Genomic DNA, 25573 nt, shown 5'->3' with positions numbered 1-25573 from the left:
AGTGACTGATCCCATACAATGGTGTCAGAACACTCTTACTAGAGGCAGACAGCCTTCCAAAGATGGATACTGACTCAATGACTGTACAAATTGAGGGAGTGCTTCCAAATATGCCGGCACAAGAAGCTGCTGTCGTCCTTGAGCTGCGCGACACAGCTTCTTATCTGCACCTCCAACTCTGGGGCTACGTGCTTTCCTTCCCATGAGAAAGCATTGCCATTCTCCTTCAGGAACTTACCAAGCCAAACTGTATGCCATGTCCTGTACTATGTCCAACAATGGCTCCTGCACAGAAGGGTCTACGACATAAATATCTCTCTGGACTATACCTCCTCATGGTACCTTTAACGCCTGCCCTATTACATTGTCACTATATCTTTTACTTGCCAAGGAAAGGCACTCAGAGTCACTTGGCCTTGCCTTGCCTTTGATGCTGTGGCTAGTCTACTCTTGTTTTGCTTGCTTGCTTATGTGTGCCTTGCCTGGCAAGACCTAGAAAGACCTTCCTTGCTTTGCTTTGCCTTGCCTACCGCTCTTTGCAATGCAAACCAAGTGTAGGAGCAATTGTAGGCAAGTCAAGGGAGAAGCTGACAAGGCTGGAGCCATGAGGGGCAAGCAAATGGAGTGGTAGGTGAGAGAAGGCCCAGAACTTCTAGGCAAGGATGGGCATAGGAAGGCCAGGCAGAAACAGGAAGGCCTAGGCAAGGCTAGGTTTCCCTGGAGGAAAGCAGTCAAGTGTGGGCAGGTCAAGTGTGGGCGTAGGCACTGGAAGGAGTGCAAGGCTAGGGAGGCAAGGCAGGGCAAGGCAAGGAAACTTTGGGGTCACCAAGGCAAGACAAATGAGAGGTACATTCAAAGACTGCTGGTACACAAAAGGGGCTAGGACAGACTTCTCTGGCTGGCCTTGATCTCACATGGGCCATCTCTAATCTGCACCTAAAACACTTGGATTACCTGCTTTCCTTGGTATACAAAAGAACTGTCATTCTGGTCCTGAAGCGCAAAGGTGAAATGTGAATTTTATGTCCAAAATTCAAGACATGTAAGGATAGGTGCCAGAAGCAAGCTGCCAGGACAGATGGGTGTGCTTGCACGTGACCTCTTTTGGGCTTCCTCTCACATGCTCCTGAAACGCTGGAGGTACGTGAAAGCCTTGAGAGTCCTAGGAGAAGCAGGCAGGGCAAGGCAAGATGAAGAAATGCAGCAAAAAGAGGGGTATTGAATTCCAGGTGGGGGACGAGTGAGCAAGGGAATGCAAGGCAAGGGAGAGGAGAGGTTCAAAGGTAACGCCAAGAAAAGTGGTGGCTTTGCCAGGCAAGACAAAGGAGAGGCAAGCAAGGCAATGAGAGTCCTAGAAGGAGAAGGAAATGAAAGATTGGAGCTGGACAAAGGGGAAGGGAAACTGGACAAAGTGGCAAGGGGGATGGGTGGTGCAAGGCACTGAACTGGTAGGAAGGGCAAGGGAAAGACATGGATGGGTCAGGAAGGAAGAGGAAAACAATGGCCAGGAATGACAAAGAAATGCAAGGTTGGATAGGAAAGGAAAGGCAAGGCAATGTAGGGAAGGGGTAGGCCAGACAATGGGTGTCTTAAGAGGAAAAGTATGCATAGCAAGGCCAAGAGAAAAGCGGTAAAGAAGTTAGCGTGGGGGATAGGTGAGTGTAGCTGAGAAAGAAAGAAATAAAGAAAGAAAGAAAGAGCCTCATTCCAGTTTGTATGTATGTATGTGTGTGTGAAGTTTGCAGGATGTAAAGCAGAGACTTGATGGTGGAGTGAAAGGATGCTTTTGAATACACGTGGCAAGGTCCAAGCAAACTATTTGTCTTGGCACATCTGTGTCCCATAAACTTCTTAGTTTAGATTCGGACTGTAAGCGGGACAGAGAACACCCCTAAAATTACAGCTGAGCAAGAAAGCAGGTCGCATCAGCATGTTTTAAAGGAAGCAGTTTTTTTGTGTGAGAAGAAAATGGACATATGAGACTCCAGCAGTATCGACGTTCAGCTTAGAAGCAAAGTGCAATGATTCCGTACAAACTCTGAAAATGAAACGCAGCAATAAAAAGGCAATGGGACATGTCAGCGAAAGCTTTGTGGCCAAGCAGGGTGAGATGTTTGAAGCAGAACCACAGTTTGGTTTCACTAAGGATCCATCATGGTGGATTGCAAACATGTGCCAAGACAACACATATTCTGCAGCTGTTGCAGCTCTCCGCAGAAACACTAGCGCTTTCCCTTAGACTCTAAAATGCAGAGAAATGGCCTGCGCAGCGCAGAAGCTATTTGTGCTGCTTGTACACCTCTTCCAACCCCTCAGTGGAAACTATTGCGCCTGCCTTTAGACTCTGAGATCCAGAGAACACAATGGTAGAGGCAGTGGAGAATGGAAGGAGAGAGTGAAGTTTGATGAGTGAGTTTGATGTGACTTATGTGGAGCACGCAGAAAATGTAGCCCCGTACTGGTTTTTACACCTGGGGCCTATTTCTGTAAGACATTTCAGGTGGACATTTTTGATCAAGAAGCCAGAGTGAAAAAATTGACAGCGGGTCTCTCTAGGAAAGAACAAGCAGCAAGGCGTCGTGTGCCATTTAAATGCTGCTATAAGAAGGGCGTACTTTAGCAGCATCTCTCTTGACACTTCTATCTGTGTAATCTCTAGCTGCTTGGACACAGCCACACTGAAAATAATTGTACTGCAAATACCAAGTTACACAGGGAAAAAGGGTAGGTCAGCAAATGCCTTCTGTCCTGGCACATCTCTCAGTCAGAACTCCAGCTGAAAAATTTTGCTGTAATGATGGACTTTGCCACCTGGAGAGAATTTATATAGTTGGGAAGAAGCATTCAAAGCCCTAGTGCATTTCGTCTATTTTACGGACTGCAAGGGCACTATAAAGGCCAGCACTAGCTTTTTGTTGGACTTTTTGTTTTTGAGTAGCTGCTGGACGTTTTGAAGCGGTTTGGGATCTGCTAGAGTGCAAGGTAATACATAGAGCTTGAGGAAAGTGATATACACATTTTATATCTCCAGGGAGGTGGATGCAGTTCAGTGTGTGCGAGTTACATGTTGAGCAGCTGATCACACCGAAAAGAAGAGGCTGCGCTGCAATTGCCTTTTCATTTGCAGCTTATAAACTGCACAGCCCACAATGAAACAATTCCACTTCCTTCTGTGCTACATACAGGATCACATTCTCTCAGTCTCTAAGAGCCAGGACCCCCAGCGGAGCTCTTCCCTGCGCTGCTCCTACACCAATGAGGCCGGAGCCGCAAACAGCTTGGCTTTTTCCCTGGCACCGTCTGCCAGCGCTCATCAAAATAACCACACGATGGCGCTGTTGACTAACAAAAGAAGGAAACGCACCGAGGCCAGCTCCAAAGGACAGAGCCCAGTTGGAAACGTCCCTGCTCTCAAATTAACTGTGCCAGGAAAAAAAGACTTTGCTGATCTTCCCCCTCCAACTGTGCAAACACTTTTGCACCACACTCAAAGGGCAACACGAAATCCTCTGCCCTAACAAACATTTTCACTCTCGCAGAGTCCGGTAACAAACTCAAAGACATCCGCTCAACAAATGTGCCAGCGGAGAGAGAAAGTTCTTTGCTGCCTGCAATTTCAGCTTCACCCATCAAACAATGAACACACACCCTGCAATTGGCACTTTTCTTTTCAGCTCTACGCTCCTAAGCTTTCAGTCTCAGAGTCAAGATCCAAGCAGCATGGCAACAGGGACTACTCACACACTAAACCTACAAGGACAAAAAGCTCAACAACTTGGTGTCTAGATTCCCACTGTCAGTTCAACAGCTCTAACCCACAGGGAAACCTCTTGGGAAAAACCTTTAAATTCACTGAGACCACCCAAAGTGCCCATCCAAACTTAATTTCTTTGCCAAAGAGAAGAACAAGAAGCTCATTTCAAGAGAAAGGGCATCCCCTCCTCCAAAATCCAAAACATCCAGTGACTGATCCCATACAATGGTGTCAGAACACTCTTACTAGAGGCAGACAGCCTTCCAAAGATGGATACTGACTCAATGACTGTACAAATTGAGGGAGTGCTTCCAAATATGCCGGCACAAGAAGCTGCTGTCGTCCTTGAGCTGCGCGACACAGCTTCTTATCTGCACCTCCAACTCTGGGGCTACGTGCTTTCCTTCCCATGAGAAAGCATTGCCATTCTCCTTCAGGAACTTACCAAGCCAAACTGTATGCCATGTCCTGTACTATGTCCAACAATGGCTCCTGCACAGAAGGGTCTACGACATAAATATCTCTCTGGACTATACCTCCTCATGGTACCTTTAACGCCTGCCCTATTACATTGTCACTATATCTTTTACTTGCCAAGGAAAGGCACTCAGAGTCACTTGGCCTTGCCTTGCCTTTGATGCTGTGGCTAGTCTACTCTTGTTTTGCTTGCTTGCTTATGTGTGCCTTGCCTGGCAAGACCTAGAAAGACCTTCCTTGCTTTGCTTTGCCTTGCCTACCGCTCTTTGCAATGCAAACCAAGTGTAGGCGCAATTGTAGGCAAGTCAAGGGAGAAGCTGACAAGGCTGGAGCCATGAGGGGCAAGCAAATGGAGTGGTAGGTGAGAGAAGGCCCAGAACTTCTAGGCAAGGATGGGCATAGGAAGGCCAGGCAGAAACAGGAAGGCCTAGGCAAGGCTAGGTTTCCCTGGAGGAAAGCAGTCAAGTGTGGGCAGGTCAAGTGTGGGCGTAGGCACTGGAGGGAGTGCAAGGCTAGGGAGGCAAGGCAGGGCAAGGCAAGGAAACTTTGGGGTCACCAAGGCAAGACAAATGAGAGGTACATTCAAAGACTGCTGGTACACAAAAGGGGCTAGGACAGACTTCTCTGGCTGGCCTTGATCTCACATGGGCCATCTCTAATCTGCACCTAAAACACTTGGATTGCCTGCTTTCCTTGGTATACAAAAGAACTGTCATTCTGGTCCTGAAGCGCAAAGGTGAAATGTGAATTTTATGTCCAAAATTCAAGACATGTAAGGATAGGTGCCAGAAGCAAGCTGCCAGGACAGATGGGTGTGCTTGCACGTGACCTCTTTTGGGCTTCCTCTCACATGCTCCTGAAACGCTGGAGGTACGTGAAAGCCTTGAGAGTCCTAGGAGAAGCAGGCAGGGCAAGGCAAGATGAAGAAATGCCGCAAAAAGAGGGGTATTGAATTCCAGGTGGGGGACGAGTGAGCAAGGGAATGCAAGGCAAGGGAGAGGAGAGGTTCAAAGGTAACGCCAAGAAAAGTGGTGGCTTTGCCAGGCAAGACAAAGGAGAGGCAAGCAAGGCAATGAGAGTCCTAGAAGGAGAAGGAAATGAAAGATTGGAGCTGGACAAAGGGGAAGGGAAACTGGACAAAGTGGCAAGGGGGATGGGTGGTGCAAGGCACTGAACTGGTAGGAAGGGCAAGGGAAAGACATGGATGGGTCAGGAAGGAAGAGGAAAACAATGGCCAGGAATGACAAAGAAATGCAAGGTTGGATAGGAAAGGAAAGGCAAGGCAATGTAGGGAAGGGGTAGGCCAGACAATGGGTGTCTTAAGAGGAAAAGTATGCATAGCAAGGCCAAGAGAAAAGCGGTAAAGAAGTTAGCGTGGGGGATAGGTGAGTGTAGCTGAGAAAGAAAGAAATAAAGAAAGAAAGAAAGAGCCTCATTCCAGTTTGTATGTATGTATGTGTGTGTGAAGTTTGCAGGATGTAAAGCAGAGACTTGATGGTGGAGTGAAAGGATGCTTTTGAATACACGTGGCAAGGTCCAAGCAAACTATTTGTCTTGGCACATCTGTGTCCCATAAACTTCTTAGTTTAGATTCGGACTGTAAGCGGGACAGAGAACACCCCTAAAATTACAGCTGAGCAAGAAAGCAGGTCGCATCAGCATGTTTTAAAGGAAGCAGTTTTTTTGTGTGAGAAGAAAATGGACATATGAGACTCCAGCAGTATCGACGTTCAGCTTAGAAGCAAAGTGCAATGATTCCGTACAAACTCTGAAAATGAAACGCAGCAATAAAAAGGCAATGGGACATGTCAGCGAAAGCTTTGTGGCCAAGCAGGGTGAGATGTTTGAAGCAGAACCACAGTTTGGTTTCACTAAGGATCCATCATGGTGGATTGCAAACATGTGCCAAGACAACACATATTCTGCAGCTGTTGCAGCTCTCCGCAGGAACACTAGCGCTTTCCCTTAGGCTCTAAAATGCAGAGAAATGGCCTGCGCAGCGCAGAAGCTATTTGTGCTGCTTGTACACCTCTTCCAACCCCTCAGTGGAAACTATTGCGCCTGCCTTTAGACTCTGAGATCCAGAGAACACAATGGTAGAGGCAGTGGTGGAGAATGGAAGGAGAGAGTGAAGTTTGATGAGTGAGTTTGATGTGACTTATGTGGAGCACGCAGAAAATGTAGCCCCGTACTGGTTTTTACACCTGGAGCCTATTTCTGTAAGACATTTCAGGTGGACATTTTTGATCAAGAAGCCAGAGTGAAAAAATTGACAGCAGGTGTCTCTGGGAAAGAAAAAGCAGCAAGGCGTCGTGTGCCATTTAAATGCTGCTATAAGAAGGGCGTACTTTAGCAGCATCTCTCTTGACACTTCTATCTGTGTAATCTCTAGCTGCTTGGACACAGCGACACTGAAAATAATTGTACTGCAAATACCAAGTTACACAGGGAAAAAGGGTAGGTCAGCAAATGCCTTCTGTCCTGGCACATCTCTCAGTCAGAACTCCAGCTGAAAAATTTTGCTGTAATGATGGACTTTGCCACTTGGAGAGAATTTATATAGTTGGGAAGAAGCATTCAAAGCCCTAGTGCATTTCGTCTATTTTATGGACTGCAAAGGCACTCTAAAGGCCAGCACTAGCTTTTTGTTGGACTTTTTCTTTTTGAGTAGCTGCTGGACGTTTTGAAGCGGTTTGGGATCTGCTAGAGTGCAAGGTAATACATAGAGTTTGAGGAAAGTGATATACACATTTTATATCTCCAGGGAGGTGGATGCAGTTCAGTGTGTGCGAGTTACATGTTGAGCAGCTGATCACACAGAAAAGAAGAGGCTGCGCTGCAATTGCCTTTTCATTTGCAGCTTATAAACTGCACAGCCCACAATGAAACAATTCCACTTCCTTCTGTGCTACATACAGGATCACATTCTCTCAGTCTCTAAGAGCCAGGACCCCCAGCGGAGCTCTTCCCTGCGCTGCTCCTACACCAATGAGGCCGGAGCCGCAAACAGCTTGGCTTTTTCCCTGGCACCGTCTGCCAGCGCTCATCAAAATAACCACACGATGGCGCTGTCGACTAACAAAAGAAGGAAACGCACCGAGGCCAGCTCCAAAGGACAGAGCCGAGTTGGAAACGTCCCTGCTCTCAAATTAACTGTGCCAGGAAAAAAAGACTTTGCTGATCTTCCCCCTCCAAGTGTGCAAACACTTTTGCACCACACTCAAAGGGCAACACGAAATCCTCTGCCCTAACAAACATTTTCACTCTCGCAGAGTCCGGTAACAAACTCAAAGACATCCGCTCAACAAATGTGCCAGCGGAGAGAGAAAGTTCTTTGCTGCCTACAATTTCAGCTTCATCCATCAAACAATGAACACACACCCTGCTATTGGCACTTTTCTTTTCAGCTCTACGCTCCTAAGCTTTCAGTCTCAGAGTCAAGATCCAAGCAGCATGGCAACAGGGACTACTCACACACTAAGGCTACAAGGACAAAAAGCTCAACAACTTGGTGTCTAGATTCCCACTGTCAGTTCAACAGCTCTAACCCACAGGGAAACCTCTTGGGAAAAACCTTTGAATTCACTGAGACCACCCAAAGTGCCCATCCAAACTTAATTTCTTTGCCAAAGAGAAGAACAAGAAGCTCATTTCAAGAGAAATGGCATCCCCTCCTCCAAAATCCAAAACATCCAGTGACTGATCCCATACAATGGTGTCAGAACACTCTTACTAGAGGCAGACAGCCTTCCAAAGATGGATACTGACTCAATGACTGTACAAATTGAGGGAGTGCTTCCAAATATGCCGGCACAAGAAGCTGCTGTCGTCCTTGAGCTGCGCGACACAGCTTCTTATCTGCACCTCCAACTCTGGGGCTACGTGCTTTCCTTCCCATGAGAAAGCATTGCCATTCTCCTTCAGGAACTTACCAAGCCAAGCTGTATGCCATGTCCTGTACTATGTCCAACAATGGCTCCTGCACAGAAGGGTCTACGACATAAATATCTTGCTGGACTATACCTCCTCATGGTACCTTTAACGCCTGCCCTATTACATTGTCACTATATCTTTTACTTGCCAAGGAAAGGCACTCAGAGTCACTTGGCCTTGCCTTGCCTTTGATGCTGTGGCTAGTCTACTCTTGTTTTGCTTGCTTGCTTATGTGTGCCTTGCCTGGCAAGACCTAGAAAGACCTTCCTTGCTTTGCTTTGCCTTGCCTACCGCTCTTTGCAATGCAAACCAAGTGTAGGCACAATTGTAGGCAAGTCAAGGGAGAAGCTGACAAGGCTGGAGCCATGAGGGGCAAGCAAATGGAGTGGTAGGTGAGAGAAGGCCCAGAACTTCTAGGCAAGGATGGGCATAGGAAGGCCAGGCAGAAACAGGAAGGCCTAGGCAAGGCTAGGTTTCCCTGGAGGAAAGCAGTAGGCAGGTCAAGTGTGGGCGTAGGCACTGGAGGGAGTGCAGGACTAGGGAGGCAAGGCAGGGCAAGGCAAGGAAACTTTTGGGTCACCAAGGCAAGACAAATGAGAGGTACATTCAAAGACTGCTGGTACACAAAAGGGGCTAGGACAGACTTCTCTGGCTGGCCTTGATCTCACATGGGCCATCTCTAATCTGCACCTAAAACACTTGGATTACCTGCTTTCCTTGGTATACAAAAGAACTGTCATTCTGGTCCTGAAGCGCAAAGGTGAAATGTGAATTTTATGTCCAAAATTCAAGACATGTAAGGATAGGTGCCAGAAGCAAGCTGCCAGGACAGATGGGTGTGCTTGCACGTGACCTCTTTTGGGCTTCCTCTCACATGCTCCTGAAACGCTGGAGGTACGTGAAAGCCTTGAGAGTCCTAGGAGAAGCAGGCAGGGCAAGGCAAGATGAAGAAATGCAGCAAAAAGAGGGGTATTGAATTCCAGGTGGGGGACGAGTGAGCAAGGGAATGCAAGGCAAGGGAGAGGAGAGGTTCAAAGGTAACGCCAAGAAAAGTGGTGGCTTTGCCAGGCAAGACAAAGGAGAGGCAAGCAAGGCAATGAGAGTCCTAGAAGGAGAAGGAAATGAAAGATTGGAGCTGGACAAAGGGGAAGGGAAACTGGACAAAGTGGCAAGGGGGATGGGTGGTGCAAGGCACTGGACTGGTAGGAAGGGCAAGGGAAAGACATGGATGGGTCAGGAAGGAAGAGGAAAACAATGGCCAGGAATGACAAAGAAATGCAAGGTTGGATAGGAAAGGAAAGGCAAGGCAATGTAGGGAAGGGGTAGGCCAGACAATGGGTGTCTTAAGAGGAAAAGTATGCATAGCAAGGCCAAGAGAAAAGCGGTAAAGAAGTTAGCGTGGGGGATAGGTGAGTGTAGCTGAGAAAGAAAGAAAGAAAGAAAGTGCCTCATTCCAGTTTGTATGTATGTATGTGTGTGTGAAGTTTGCAGGATGTAAAGCAGAGACTTGATGGTGGAGTGAAAGGATGCTTTTGAATACACGTGGCAAGGTCCAAGCAAACTATTTGTCTTGGCACATCTGTGTCCCATAAACTTCTTAGTTTAGATTCGGACTGTAAGCGGGACAGAGAACACCCCTAAAATTACAGCTGAGCAAGAAAGCAGGTCGCATCAGCATGTTTTAAAGGAAGCAGTTTTTTTGTGTGAGAAGAAAATGGACATATGAGACTCCAGCAGTATCGACGTTCAGCTTAGAAGCAAAGTGCAATGATTCCGTACAAACTCTGAAAATGAAACGCAGCAATAAAAAGGCAATGGGACATGTCAGCGAAAGCTTTGTGGCCAAGCAGGGTGAGATGTTTGAAGCAGAACCACAGTTTGGTTTCACTAAGGATCCATCATGGTGGATTGCAAACATGTGCCAAGACAACACATATTCTGCAGCTGTTGCAGCTCTCCGCAGGAACACTAGCGCTTTCCCTTAGGCTCTAAAATGCAGAGAAATGGCCTGCGCAGCGCAGAAGCTATTTGTGCTGCTTGTACACCTCTTCCAACCCCTCAGTGGAAACTATTGCGCCTGCCTTTAGACTCTGAGATCCAGAGAACACAATGGTAGAGGCAGTGGAGAATGGAAGGAGAGAGTGAAGTTTGATGAGTGAGTTTGATGTGACTTATGTGGAGCACGCAGAAAATGTAGCCCCGTACTGGTTTTTACACCTGGGGCCTATTTCTGTAAGACATTTCAGGTGGACATTTTTGATCAAGAAGTCAGAGTGAAAAAATTGACAGTGGGTCTCTCTAGGAAAGAACAAGCAGCAAGGCGTCGTGTGCCATTTAAATGCTGCTATAAGAAGGGCGTACTTTAGCAGCATCTCTCTTGACACTTCTATCTGTGTAATCTCTAGCTGCTTGGACACAGCCACACTGAAAATAATTGTACTGCAAATACCAAGTTACACAGGGAAAAAGGGTAGGTCAGCAAATGCCTTCTGTCCTGGCACATCTCTCAGTCAGAACTCCAGCTGAAAAATTTTGCTGTAATGATGGACTTTGCCACCTGGAGAGAATTTATATAGTTGGGAAGAAGCATTCAAAGCCCTAGTGCATTTCGTCTATTTTACGGACTGCAAGGGCACTATAAAGGCCAGCACTAGCTTTTTGTTGGACTTTTTCTTTTTGAGTAGCTGCTGGACGTTTTGAAGCGGTTTGGGATCTGCTAGAGTGCAAGGTAATACATAGAGTTTGAGGAAAGTGATATACACATTTTATATCTCCAGGGAGGTGGATGTAGTTCAGTGTGTGCGAGTTACATGTTGAGCAGCTGATCACACCGAAAAGAAGAGGCTGCGCTGCAATTGCCTTTTCATTTGCAGCTTATAAACTGCACAGCCCACAATGAAACAATTCCACTTCCTTCTGTGCTACATACAGGATCACATTCTCTCAGTCTCTAAGAGCCAGGACCCCCAGCGGAGCTCTTCCCTGCGCTGCTCCTACACCAATGAGGCCGGAGCCGCAAACAGCTTGGCTTTTTCCCTGGCACCGTCTGCCAGCGCTCATCAAAATAACCACACGATGGCGCTGTCGACTAACAAAAGAAGGAAACGCACCGAGGCCAGCTCCAAAGGACAGAGCCGAGTTGGAAACGTCCCTGCTCTCAAATTAACTGTGCCAGGAAAAAAAGACTTTGCTGATCTTCCCCCTCCAAGTGTGCAAACACTTTTGCACCACACTCAAAGGGCAACACGAAATCCTCTGCCCTAACAAACATTTTCACTCTCGCAGAGTCCGGTAACAAACTCAAAGACATCCGCTCAACAAATGTGCCAGCGGAGAGAGAAAGTTCTTTGCTGCCTACAATTTCAGCTTCACCCATCAAACAATGAACACACACCCTGCTATTGGCACTTTTCTTTTCAGCTCTACGCTCCTAAGCTTTCAGTCTCAGAGTCAAGATCCAAGCAGCATGGCAACAGGGACTACTCACACACTAAGGCTACAAGGACAAAAAGCTCAACAACTTGGTGTCTAGATTCCCACTGTCAGTTCAACAGCTCTAACCCACAGGGAAACCTCTTGGGAAAAACCTTTGAATTCACTGAGACCACCCAAAGTGCCCATCCAAACTTAATTTCTTTGCCAAAGAGAAGAACAAGAAGCTCATTTCAAGAGAAATGGCATCCCCTCCTCCAAAATCCAAAACATCAAGTGACTGATCCCATACAATGGTGTCAGAACACTCTTACTAGAGGCAGACAGCCTTCCAAAGATGGATACTGACTCAATGACTGTACAAATTGAGGGAGTGCTTCCAAATATGCCGGCACAAGAAGCTGCTGTCGTCCTTGAGCTGCGCGACACAGCTTCTTATCTGCACCTCCAACTCTGGGGCTACGTGCTTTCCTTCCCATGAGAAAGCATTGCCATTCTCCTTCAGGAACTTACCAAGCCAAGCTGTATGCCATGTCCTGTACTATGTCCAACAATGGCTCCTGCACAGAAGGGTCTACGACATAAATATCTTGCTGGACTATACCTCCTCATGGTACCTTTAACGCCTGCCCTATTACATTGTCACTATATCTTTTACTTGCCAAGGAAAGGCACTCAGAGTCACTTGGCCTTGCCTTGCCTTTGATGCTGTGGCTAGTCTACTCTTGTTTTGCTTGCTTGCTTATGTGTGCCTTGCCTGGCAAGACCTAGAAAGACCTTCCTTGCTTTGCTTTGCCTTGCCTACCGCTCTTTGCAATGCAAACCAAGTGTAGGCGCAATTGTAGGCAAGTCAAGGGAGAAGCTGACAAGGCTGGAGCCATGAGGGGCAAGCAAATGGAGTGGTAGGTGAGAGAAGGCCCAGAACTTCTAGGCAAGGATGGGCATAGGAAGGCCAGGCAGAAACAGGAAGGCCTAGGCAAGGCTAGGTTTCCCTGGAGGAAAGCAGTAGGCAGGTCAAGTGTGGGCGTAGGCACTGGAGGGAGTGCAGGACTAGGGAGGCAAGGCAGGGCAAGGCAAGGAAACTTTTGGGTCACCAAGGCAAGACAAATGAGAGGTACATTCAAAGACTGCTGGTACACAAAAGGGGCTAGGACAGACTTCTCTGGCTGGCCTTGATCTCACATGGGCCATCTCTAATCTGCACCTAAAACACTTGGATTACCTGCTTTCCTTGGTATACAAAAGAACTGTCATTCTGGTCCTGAAGCGCAAAGGTGAAATGTGAATTTTATGTCCAAAATTCAAGACATGTAAGGATAGGTGCCAGAAGCAAGCTGCCAGGACAGATGGGTGTGCTTGCACGTGACCTCTTTTGGGCTTCCTCTCACATGCTCCTGAAACGCTGGAGGTACGTGAAAGCCTTGAGAGTCCTAGGAGAAGCAGGCAGGGCAAGGCAAGATGAAGAAATTCCGCAAAAAGAGGGGTATTGAATTCCAGGTGGGGGACGAGTGAGCAAGGGAATGCAAGGCAAGGGAGAGGAGAGGTTCAAAGGTAACGCCAAGAAAAGTGGTGGCTTTGCCAGGCAAGACAAAGGAGAGGCAAGCAAGGCAATGAGAGTCCTAGAAGGAGAAGGAAATGAAAGATTGGAGCTGGACAAAGGGGAAGGGAAACTGGACAAAGTGGCAAGGGGGATGGGTGGTGCAAGGCACTGGACTGGTAGGAAGGGCAAGGGAAAGACATGGATGGGTCAGGAAGGAAGAGGAAAACAATTGTAGGAGACCCTTTCTGGGGACGGTGTGAGACACGACAAAGACCTCTATAAGCGAGTTAGGGGTTAGAAGTTTATTTCAGGGCGTGGGATAGGGAGAGAGAGGGAGCCTGCTATGAGCCAGCAGATAGAGCTCAAAGCGGGCTCAGAGAGAGCAATACAAAATAGGGTAAGATACGAATACATGAGTTCAAGACTTAAGATTGCTACGAAATAGAGTAACAGAACAGAACAGAAGTGAGAGAGCCGGGAAAAAGAGAGAGCTAAGAAAGACCAAGAGCTAAGAGAACAAAGAGTTAAGAGTTACCAAGAGAGGCCAAGAGAGAGACTAAAAGTTAAGAGTGAAGAGTGAGGAGTTACCAAGAGAGAGACTAAAAGTTAAGAGTGAAGAGTTACCAAGAGAGAGAGCGAACTCTCTTTTACAATTACTTATATAACCTATACATATGAATATTCTATTCCTTTACCAACCAATCTTTCTAAGTATACTAACACAGTAACATTTGTGTGCAACCTATAGAAATTGCTATTTTTGCATATTTTTAGTTATCTCAGGGTCTTTCAGACCTTTCCTTATAAGGCTGGGAAGAGGGGTCTCAGCTTGGTTTTATTGCAGGAAAGAATGTGTTCTGGCATACCAGCCCGGTTTCTTTGAATTATTCAAACCGTGCTATCATTTGTATTTCTTCCTTAGCCTTTCTGGCTACAGAGTCATATTTATAATTTCTTTCTAATTCTACCTTCCCAACATCTGCCCCTTTTTGTTTATGAGGTCAGAAATAGGTCTACTTCTCAATTTCTGCACACATTGGAGTATACAAGGTATAGCTACAAAAACTACAATTATCACTATTAAAATTATTAAGCTTATTTTACAGAGTTCTTAAGCCAAGGTGCAAAGCTTCAACTTTTAAAACAAATTGTCTAGCTTTTTTAACTTTTGAAGGTCAGATTGAATCTTTTTAGAATTATTAGTATGAATTTGGTTGGCTAAATTTTTCAAATTTTGCAGCTCTTTGTGAATAGAAACAGAATGCTTAGGTATCAAAGCTTGCAGTTTTTGGCTAAGGTAACTCAGGCATTTATCTTCAGTTGATTCACAGTTTAGGTTTTACTACAAAAATTTTAAACTAAAGGGTAAAAATAACATGCATTCATGCAAATAATGTAATTTCATTTTTTTTTTTTGAACTGTCTCTAGCAGATCACTTTCTCTTGGTGACTTTGCGTAGTTCAGGTGCTTGCTTCTTGGTTTCTCTCTGCAGTCTGCAAACTTGCTGGGGGTTCAGGTGTATGACAGTGGTCTCATACTTCTGCTTGAGCTTTAAGAGCTCTCTCAATTTTTCTCTCAAAGTCTTTCCAAGTTTCTTTGCTTGGATTGTCACTGTTTGCTGTTTTGCGGTGTCGGGCGGTGTTGCTGTCACAGTGGATGCAGACGGGAGTTGTGTTGGTGTTAGCAGTGGTGCAGAGACCGGCGGGCGCTGTGTGCCGGGGTCGGGTGGTTTTGGTGGTGGACGCAGCTTCGTGAAGACGCGTGACGGGAGCTGGACAGTGGCTAGGCTAGGCGGTGGGATAGATGATGCTGATGGCTGCAGCTGTAGAGTCGGGGTTCCGTGCCTGTCCTTTCTCTCCCCCTCCGCGGTTTGAGAGGCTGGCACGGAGGGTTGTAGAAAGGCTGTGGTTGAGGGGTGGCACGGGGGACCCGTGGCCGGCGGCAGCAGCATCGGCGATAGAAGCTGTGACTGCGCATGCGTGGATGACGTCAGCACTGCAGGGCAGCATGGGGGAGTGGTGTGGAGGAGCGGGAGGTGTGAATCGGGCTGGGCAGCACCGCTCAGGATGGTGTTGCTGAATGGCGGTGGGGCTGTTGGCTCCACGGGTGCTGCGAAGGCACCGCTTGTCGGGAACGAAGGCGGCACGGGGGGGTTGAGAGGGGGGCCCGTAGCGGGGGGTAGGAGGTCAGCGGACCTGTGGAGTGCCGTCGGAGCGGCGGCTGCAGTAACAAGCTGCGGATTTTTAGGAGGGACGGGTGAAGGGGGGACCGCTGGAACGAGCGGCTTGGCGTCAGGGGTGTTGGGGGCTAGGGCACGGGGGCGGCGGGGGGCAGGGAGCGGAGCCGCGGGAACTACAATGCTGAGGGTGGGCGGGGTGGCGGGGCCCGAAACCTCGGGGGCGGTGAGGGAAGGGGTGGAAGCAGAGTTTGTTGGCACTGGGGAAGAGGGAGCGGGGGCCGCTGAGTGCGGGGGGACAGCAGAGAGGGCCGCGTGGTCGGGGAGTGGGGGTACGCTGGTCTCGGCGGGCAGAAGGGGAACAACTCCGGGTGAGGTGGGGGGAGCTGATGGGGTCGGGTTGGACTGGGCAGCGTAGGTTGGAACTTCGGCAGGGAGCGGAGAAACGGGAGATGGAGGGAAATGGAACAGTGAGATAGGGGTTTTTCGGACTGGTGCCGGTTCTGGGAGTTGTGCAGCTTGAGCAGTGGTGTCAGGAGGTGCTGCGGGAAGAGAGGATACAGGCACAGCGGCCGCCGCGCGTGGCGGCGGGGACGCCGTGGGTACAGCAGGGTTAGAGCCAGCAGCGGCTCGTGTCGGCGCAGGAGCCGAGGCGGGACCCGCTGCTGACGGCGGGGCAGACTCCGTGGTGGCAGGAGGCAGCGGAGGGGTTAGGGAGAGGGGTGCAACGTGGCTTTGTAATGTAGTTAAAATATGAGCGGTAGTCGCAATGACGGCAGCATGGAGCAACGCGGGAGGAGCGGGAGGAGTGGGGGTTGCGACACTGGAGATAAGGCTCGTGGGGGGAGTGGAACACGGAGCAGGGTGCTCGCTGCTTGCGACACTGGAGACGGGAGAGGGATAAGGATGGGGAGGGGGCGCCGCAGGATTCACCGAGGGGGATGGGGTTACAGGAACAGATTGCGAAATCACGAGGGCTGGGGGAGGTGGTGCAGAGACAAGGGGGACCGGGGACGCTGGAGTTAGTAACTTTCGGGGGGCCGGAATGGGCCTGGCCACGTTTCGGGTCTCCGCGGCAAGGGAGAAACGCGTGGCCGGAGTTGGATCCGGCATGACAGCCCTTAATGGCTGTTGCTTATCATGAAAGAGCTCTATAAGGGCACCACATGCCGGGATCAGGTCCGCGGCGGTCTTATCGTGGTGGGAGATGCTATTAAAGAGTTTAATACCAACTGTGTCCCAGAAATTTTTAGTAAATACAGCCGAACGGTCAGCGTTGGGGAAGTTAAGCAGAGTCCATTTTAAAAGATCTTTTAGCTCTTGTTTCGGTAAATTATTGGACTCAGAGCGTAATAAATGTTTTAGTCGCTTATAGAGATCTATGTCACGACTGGAGTAAGATTGTCCCATGGTTAAAACTCGTGCACACTAACCTCAGTACCGGAGAAAACAGCGTATCCAATCCCAGCTTTCCATGGGGGTTGGCCAGACTCCCCTGCTGCGGCTCCAGACGCTGCTTTTCGGGTTCCTTCACCAAGCTCCGCTTCTAGCCGTCGCTTTGCAACACTGTAGCGAGCTCAGAACCCCTTTCCAGCACAGCGCCAAACGGTGCCAGGCACCTCGCTGTGCTCCACTCATGGGCTGAGTCTCCCAGAGCTCCAAAAGACACCGATCCACAGCGTCTCTGGACTCAGGAACTCCCCTTACCACTTTAAAGAGCTTCGGCCCAACTCGCTGCTAAGCAGCGTGGTCCTTGCTCACGGTACTGGAAAGGCAGGCACGACAGATACATTTTAGTTACCGTCCATGAGGGTCTCTTACAGCTGAAGAAAACGATCTGCTCCTACCTGGCTCGCCAATCTGTAGGAGACCCTTTCTGGGGACGGTGTGAGACACGACAAAGACCTCTATAAGCGAGTTAGGGGTTAGAAGTTTATTTCAGGGCGTGGGATAGGGAGAGAGAGGGAGCCTGCTATGAGCCAGCAGATAGAGCTCAAAGCGGGCTCAGAGAGAGCAATACAAAATAGGGTAAGATACGAATACATGAGTTCAAGACTTAAGATTGCTACGAAATAGAGTAACAGAACAGAACAGAAGTGAGAGAGCCGGGAAAAAGAGAGAGCTAAGAAAGACCAAGAGCTAAGAGAACAAAGAGTTAAGAGTTACCAAGAGAGGCCAAGAGAGAGACTAAAAGTTAAGAGTGAAGAGTGAGGAGTTACCAAGAGAGAGACTAAAAGTTAAGAGTGAAGAGTTACCAAGAGAGAGAGCGAACTCTCTTTTACAATTACTTATATAACCTATACATATGAATATTCTATTCCTTTACCAACCAATCTTTCTAAGTATACTAACACAGTATCAAGGTAATGCAAGGCAAGGGAGAGGAGAGGTTCAAAGGTAACGCCAAGAAAAGTGGTGGCTTTGCCAGGCAAGACAAAGGAGAGGCAAGCAAGGCAATGAGAGTCCTAGAAGGAGAAGGAAATGAAAGATTGGAGCTGGACAAAGGGGAAGGGAAACTGGACAAAGTGGCAAGGGGATGGGTGGTGCAAGGCACTGGACTGGTAGGAAGGGCAAGGGAAAGACATGGATGGGTCAGGAAGGAAGAGGAAAACAATGGCCAGGAATGACAAAGAAATGCAAGGTTGGATAGGAAAGGAAAGGCAAGGCAATGTAGGGAAGGGGTAGGCCAGACAATGGGTGTCTTAAGAGGAAAAGTATGCATAGCAAGGCCAAGAGAAAAGCGGTAAAGAAGTTAGCGTGGGGGATAGGTGAGTGTAGCTGAGAAAGAAAGAAAGAAAGAAAGTGCCTCATTCCAGTTTGTATGTATGTATGTGTGTGTGAAGTTTGCAGGATGTAAAGCAGAGACTTGATGGTGGAGTGAAAGGATGCTTTTGAATACACGTGGCAAGGTCCAAGCAAACTATTTGTCTTGGCACATCTGTGTCCCATAAACTTCTTAGTTTAGATTCAGACTGTAAGCGGGACAGAGAACACCCCTAAAATTACAGCTGAGCAAGAAAGCAGGTCGCATCAGCATGTTTTAAAGGAAGCAGTTTTTTTGTGTGAGAAGAAAATGGACATATGAGACTCCGGCAGTATCGACGTTCAGCTTAGAAGCAAAGTGCAATGATTCCGTACAAACTCTGAAAATGAAACGCTGCAATAAAAAGGCAATGGGACATGTCAGCGAAAGCTTTGTGGCCAAGCAGGGTGAGATGTTTGAAGCAGAACCACAGTTTGGTTTCACTAAGGATCCATCATGGTGGATTGCAAACATGTGCCAAGACAACACATATTCTGCAGCTGTTGCAGCTCTCCGCAGGAACACTAGCGCTTTCCCTTAGACTCTAAAATGCAGAGAAATGGCCTGCGCAGCGCAGAAGCTATTTGTGCTGCTTGTACACCTCTTCCAACCCCTCAGTGGAAACTATTGCGCCTGCCTTTAGACTCTGAGATCCAGAGAACACAATGGTAGAGGCAGTGGAGAATGGAAGGAGAGAGTGAAGTTTGATGAGTGAGTTTGATGTGACTTATGTGGAGCACGCAGAAAATGTAGCCCCGTACTGGTTTTTACACCTGGGGCCTATTTCTGTAAGACATTTCAGGTGGACATTTTTGATCAAGAAGTCAGAGTGAAAAAATTGACAGCGGGTCTCTATAGGAAAGAACAAGCAGCAAGGCGTCGTGTGCCATTTAAATGCTGCTATAAGAAGGGCGTACTTTAGCAGCATCTCTCTTGACACTTCTATCTGTGTAATCTCTAGCTGCTTGGACACAGCCACACTGAAAATAATTGTACTGCAAATACCAAGTTACACAGGGAAAAAGGGTAGGTCAGCAAATGCCTTCTGTCCTGGCACATCTCTCAGTCAGAACTCCAGCTGAAAAATTTTGCTGTAATGATGGACTTTGCCACCTGGAGAGAATTTATATAGTTGGGAAGAAGCATTCAAAGCCCTAGTGCATTTCGTCTATTTTACGGACTGCAAGGGCACTATAAAGGCCAGCACTAGCTTTTTGTTGGACTTTTTGAGTAGCTGCTGGACGTTTTGAAGCGGTTTGGGATCTGCTAGAGTGCAAGGTAATACATAGAGTTTGAGGAAAGTGATATACACATTTTATATCTCCAGGGAGGTGGATGCAGTTCAGTGTGTGCGAGTTACATGTTGAGCAGCTGATCACACAGAAAAGAAGAGGCTGCGCTGCAATTGCCTTTTCATTTGCAGCTTATAAACTGCACAGCCCACAATGAAACAATTCCACTTCCTTCTGTGCTACATACAGGATCACATTCTCTCAGTCTCTAAGAGCCAGGACCCCCAGCGGAGCTCTTCCCTGCGCTGCTCCTACACCAATGAGGCCGGAGCCGCAAACAGCTTGGCTTTTTCCCTGGCACCGTCTGCCAGCGCTCATCAAAATAACCACACGATGGCGCTGTCGACTAACAAAAGAAGGAAACGCACCGAGGCCAGCTCCAAAGGACAGAGCCGAGTTGGAAACGTCCCTGCTCTCAAATTAACTGTGCCAGGAAAAAAAGACTTTGCTGATCTTCCCCCTCCAAGTGTGCAAACACTTTTGCACCACACTCAAAGGGCAACACGAAATCCTCTGCCCTAACAAACATTTTCACTCTCGCAGAGTCCGGTAACAAACTCAAAGACATCCGCTCAACAAATGTGCCAGCGGAGAGAGAAAGTTCTTTGCTGCCTACAATTTCAACTTCACCCATCAAACAATGAACACACACCCTGCTATTGGCACTTTTCTTTTCAGCTCTACGCTCCTAAGCTTTCAGTCTCAGAGTCAAGATCCAAGCAGCATGGCAACAGGGACTACTCACACACTAAAGCTACAAGGACAAAAAGCTCAACAACTTGGTGTCTAGATTCCCACTGTCAGTTCAACAGCTCTAACCCACAGGGAAACCTCTTGGGAAAAACCTTTGAATTCACTGAGACCACCCAAAGTGCCCATCCAAACTTAATTTCTTTGCCAAAGAGAAGAACAAGAAGCTCATTTCAAGAGAAAGGGCATCCCCTCCTCCAAAATCCAAAACATCCAGTGACTGATCCCATACAATGGTGTCAGAACACTCTTACTAGAGGCAGACAGCCTTCCAAAGATGGATACTGACTCAATGACTGTACAAATTGAGGGAGTGCTTCCAAATATGCCGGCACAAGAAGCTGCTGTCGTCCTTGAGCTGCGCGACACAGCTTCTTATCTGCACCTCCAACTCTGGGGCTACGTGCTTTCCTTCCCATGTGTCGTGGTTTTGAACTAGTAATTAACAAAAAGGGGAAAAAGAATTATTTATTTCTTGCTGTGAGATATGGATTAAAATAAGAGCAAACCAGGTATAAAACTTAAAAGGAATAAAGAAAAGTTTATTGACAAACTACAAGTATTAGAACACCAGAATAAACTTTTAGAAAAAACCTTTTCATTTCTCACTGCTCACTATTCTTTCGTTCACATGACAACAGAGATAAAAACTTTATAATTTTGATGGTTTAAACAGTTCTAGTTTTCTTATAGTCTTTTCCTCAGTTTCTGTAGAGAAACAGAAGTTCTTTTCTGTTAATTTATGGAGTTTGTCACAAGAAAACTATTTTTGTTATAGTTTTTCGTTTCTCTGATATCAGTTGTTCAGAGTTACTGTTATTAAAGCCCACCCCTCCCATTCCACATCACTCTGAAAATGTGTTATGGGTCATGAGTTTGAAGATAGCATTTTTAAGGATAAGTTAGTCAAAGGCAAAAAAGTATTCTTCATCTGCTTCTGTGAGCTTCACTAAGAAACAGTTTTTCTCATTGCCTCTCAAGGCTTCAAATTTCTCAGCACTTCACTATACCACAATTACTTCACTTTTTACTCAAATTTACACTTTGAACACCTTATTCCTCTCCATACTCTATTATGAATTAAAGGGGTTTTTTTCTAGACTTTATTGTCCATCTCCATAGTTTTAACAGAAAGATATTTCAGCTTAATTAAAGCATCTTCTTAATTCTCTACCTTTCTTGAAGTCTCTTTTCTTTCTTGCCACTAGTAGTTTATAAAGTCTCTTTTCATGTTGATTACTCTCTTTTTCTCTCTCTGGATGAAAATATTAATTCGCAAGTTTCATCTGGATAAGAAAGAGTTAAAATCTTGCCCAGGCTTTTGTAGATAGTTCTGTGATCTCTGCCGGAGCAGCAGCTGGAGCTGTCTTCGATAGAAGATTCTTCATGGCTGCTCTGCAGTGTGGTTACTGTCTCAGCCTGCTGCAGGTCCAGAGCTTTTCTTCTTTACTCGGCAGTTTTCTAGTAAATTCTATCACAGCAAAACCTGCAGCTATGCCAGGAACCGGCCTGGCCCGGCTCAGCCCGGGCAAGCCCCCCGCCGGTCCCCATCTCCCGGCCGAGAGAACGACAGGCCCAGCCCCGGCCCCCAACGAGGCCGCATGGCCTGGGCAGGGAACGGGAGGCTTGGAGCTCCGCCACCCTTCACAGCCAAGAAACAAAGAGCACCACAGACTTCTGGTTGGACACTTTAAGGTGGGGTTCACAAGTTGATTCTACTTTTCAATGGCTAAAACTGCTGTCAATTCTCAGCAATGACCGATAATTGGTCAAGAGAAAAGACTCCCAGGAGACCTCAGCAACTTTAACTTTCTTAAAGGTAAACTAACCCCATGGCACCATGAGAAAGCATTGCCATTCTCCTTCAGGAACTTACAAGCCAAACTGTATGCCATGTCCTGTACTATGTCCAACAATGGCTCCTGCACAGAAGGGTCTACGACATAAATATCTCGCTGGACTATATCTCCTCATGGTACTTCAACGCTTGCCCTATTACATTGTCACTATATCTTTTACTTGCCAAGGAAAGGCACTCAGAGTCACTTGGCCTTGCCTTGCCTTTGATGCTGTGGCTAGTCTACTCTTGTTTTGCTTGCTTGCTTATGTGTGCCTTGCCTGGCAAGACCTAGAAAGACCTTCCTTGCTTTGCTTTGCCTTGCCTACCGCTCTTTGCAATGCAAACCAAGTGTAGGCGCAATTGTAGGCAAGTCAAGGGAGAAGCTGACAAGGCTGGAGCCATGAGGGGCAAGCAAATGGAGTGGTAGGTGAGAGAAGGCCCAGAACTTCTAGGCAAGGATGGGCATAGGAAGGCCAGGCAGAAACAGGAAGGCCTAGACAAGGCTAGGTTTCCTGGAGGAAAGCAGTCAAGTGTGGGCAGGTCAAGTGTGGGCGTAGGCACTGGAGGGAGTGCAAGGCTAGGGAGGCAAGGCAGGGCAAGGCAAGGAAACTTTTGGGTCACCAAGGCAAGACAAATGAGAGGTACATTCAAAGACTGCTGGTACACAAAAGGGGCTAGGACAGACTTCTCTGGCTGGCCTTGATCTCACATGGGCCATCTCTAATCTGCACCTAAAACACTTGGATTACCTGCTTTCCTTGGTATACAAAAGAACTGTCATTCTGGTCCTGAAGCGCAAAGGTGAAATGTGAATTTTATGTCCAAAATTCAAGACATGTAAGGATAGGTGCCAGAAGCAAGCTGCCAGGACAGATGGGTGTGCTTGCACGTGACCTCTTTTGGGCTTCCTCTCACATGCTCCTGAAACGCTGGAGGTACGTGAAAGCCTTGAGAGTCCTAGGAGAAGCAGGCAGGGCAAGGCAAGATGAAGAAATTCCGCAAAAAGAGGGGTATTGAATTCCAGGTGGGGGACGAGTGAGCAAGGTAATGCAAGGCAAGGGAGAGGAGAGGTTCAAAGGTAACGCCAAGAAAAGTGGTGGCTTTGCCAGGCAAGACAAAGGAGAGGCAAGCAAGGCAATGAGAGTCCTAGAAGGAGAAGGAAATGAAAGATTGGAGCTGGACAAAGGGGAAGGGAAACTGGACAAAGTGGCAAGGGGGATGGGTGGTGCAAGGCACTGGACTGGTAGGAAGGGCAAGGGAAAGACATGGATGGGTCAGGAAGGAAGAGGAAAACAATGGCCAGGAATGACAAAGAAATGCAAGGTTGGATAGGAAAGGAAAGGCAAGGCAATGTAGGGAAGGGGTAGGCCAGACAATGGGTGTCTTAAGAGGAAAAGTATGCATAGCAAGGCCAAGAGAAAAGCGGTAAAGAAGTTAGCGTGGGGAATAGGTGAGTGTAGCTGAGAAAGAAAGAAAGAAAGTGCCTCATTCCAGTATGTATGTATGTGTGTGTGAAGTTTGCAGGATGTAAAGCAGAAGAAAGCAGTGACTTGATGGTGGAGTGAAAGGATGCTTTTGAATACACGTGGCAAGGTCCAAGCAAACTATTTGTCTTGGCACATCTGTGTCCCATAAACTTCTTAGTTTAGATTCAGACTGTAAGCGGGACAGAGAACACCCCTAAAATTACAGCTGAGCAAGAAAGCAGGTCGCATCAGCATGTTTTAAAGGAAGCAGTTTTTTTGTGTGAGAAGAAAATGGACATATGAGACTCCAGCAGTATCGACGTTCAGCTTAGAAGCAAAGTGCAATGATTCCGTACAAACTCTGAAAATGAAACGCAGCAATAAAAAGGCAATGGGACATGTCAGCGAAAGCTTTGTGGCCAAGCAGGGTGAGATGTTTGAAGCAGAACCACAGTTTGGTTTCACTAAGGATCCATCATGGTGGATTGCAAACATGTGCCAAGACAACACATATTCTGCAGCTGTTGCAGCTCTCCGCAGGAACACTAGCGCTTTCCCTTAGACTCTAAAATGCAGAGAAATGGCCTGCGCAGCGCAGAAGCTATTTGTGCTGCTTGTACACCTCTTCCAACCCCTCAGTGGAAACTATTGCGCCTGCCTTTAGACTCTGAGATCCAGAGAACACAATGGTAGAGGAAGTGGTGGAGAATGGAAGGAGAGAGTGAAGTTTGATGAGTGAGTTTGATGTGACTTATGTGGAGCACGCAGAAAATGTAGCCCCGTACTGGTTTTTACACCTGGAGCCTATTTCTGTAAGACATTTCAGGTGGACATTTTTGATCAAGAAGCCAGAGTGAAAAAATTGACAGCAGGTCTCTCTGGGAAAGAAAAAGCAGCAAGGCGTCGTGTGCCATTTAAATGCTGCTATAAGAAGGGCGTACTTTAGCAGCATCTCTCTTGACACTTCTATCTGTGTAATCTCTAGCTGCTTGGACACAGCGACACTGAAAATAATTGTACTGCAAATACCAAGTTACACAGGGAAAAAGGGTAGGTCAGCAAATGCCTTCTGTCCTGGCACATCTCTCAGTCAGAACTCCAGCTGAAAAATTTTGCTGTAATGATGGACTTTGCCACTTGGAGAGAATTTATATAGTTGGGAAGAAGAATTCAAAGCCCTAGTGCATTTCGTCTATTTTACGGACTGCAAAGGCACTCTAAAGCCCAGCACTAGCTTTTTGTTGGACTTTTTCTTTTTGAGTAGCTGCTGGACGTTTTGAAGCGGTTTGGGATCTGCTAGAGTGCAAGGTAATACATAGAGTTTGAGGAAAGTGATATACACATTTTATATCTCCAGGGAGGTGGATGCAGTTCAGTGTGTGCGAGTTACATGTTGAGCAGCTGATCACACAGAAAAGAAGAGGCTGCGCTGCAATTGCCTTTTCATTTGCAGCTTATAAACTGCACAGCCCACAATGAAACAATTCCACTTCCTTCTGTGCTACATACAGGATCACATTCTCTCAGTCTCTAAGAGCCAGGACCCCCAGCGGAGCTCTTCCCTGCGCTGCTCCTACACCAATGAGGCCGGAGCCGCAAACAGCTTGGCTTTTTCCCTGGCACCGTCTGCCAGCGCTCATCAAAATAACCACACGATGGCGCTGTCGACTAACAAAAGAAGGAAACGCACCGAGGCCAGCTCCAAAGGACAGAGCCGAGTTGGAAACGTCCCTGCTCTCAAATTAACTGTGCCAGGAAAAAAAGACTTTGCTGATCTTCCCCCTCCAAGTGTGCAAACACTTTTGCACCACACTCAAAGGGCAACACGAAATCCTCTGCCCTAACAAACATTTTCACTCTCGCAGAGTCCGGTAACAAACTCAAAGACATCCGCTCAACAAATGTGCCAGCGGAGAGAGAAAGTTCTTTGCTGCCTACAATTTCAACTTCACCCATCAAACAATGAACACACACCCTGCTATTGGCACTTTTCTTTTCAGCTCTACGCTCCTAAGCTTTCAGTCTCAGAGTCAAGATCCAAGCAGCATGGCAACAGGGACTACTCACACACTAAAGCTACAAGGACAAAAAGCTCAACAACTTGGTGTC

This window comes from Poecile atricapillus, chromosome W (genome assembly GCF_030490865.1).
Source record: "Poecile atricapillus isolate bPoeAtr1 chromosome W, bPoeAtr1.hap1, whole genome shotgun sequence".
NCBI lineage: Eukaryota > Metazoa > Chordata > Aves > Passeriformes > Paridae > Poecile > Poecile atricapillus.
This window is presented reverse-complemented; position numbering follows the sequence as displayed.